Source organism: Anneissia japonica, unplaced genomic scaffold (genome assembly GCF_011630105.1).
Source record: "Anneissia japonica isolate Jap-2015-1 unplaced genomic scaffold, ASM1163010v1 scaffold673_len1821605_cov196, whole genome shotgun sequence".
In the NCBI taxonomy this organism is placed as follows: domain Eukaryota; kingdom Metazoa; phylum Echinodermata; class Crinoidea; order Comatulida; family Comatulidae; genus Anneissia; species Anneissia japonica.
The window spans coordinates 138,366-138,701 of NW_022717449.1; positions in this window are offsets into that span (position 1 = coordinate 138,366).

The window sequence follows — 336 nt, forward strand, 5'->3', positions numbered from 1 at the left end:
CTGTATGATATTGTTAAGAAGGTACATGGTGTGTACATCATATATGCAAACTGTGGTGGGTTATGATGTTTGATATTTCTGGTCCATTTATATTGTGTTTTGAATGGATTATTTTGTTTTCGATAATGTCAGACTAATATTTATAATATGCAAAGTAGTCAATTTAAGATAATGAGTATTATGGTTATTCTGCTAGTGATGATGATGAGGAGGATGAGGATAATAATGAGAATGACTATCATTATTAGTATTATTATCATTATTAATTATAATAATTTCATTATGTTGATAAGCTCAGTAGTATTAATAATAATAATACTTATATGTTGATTATGA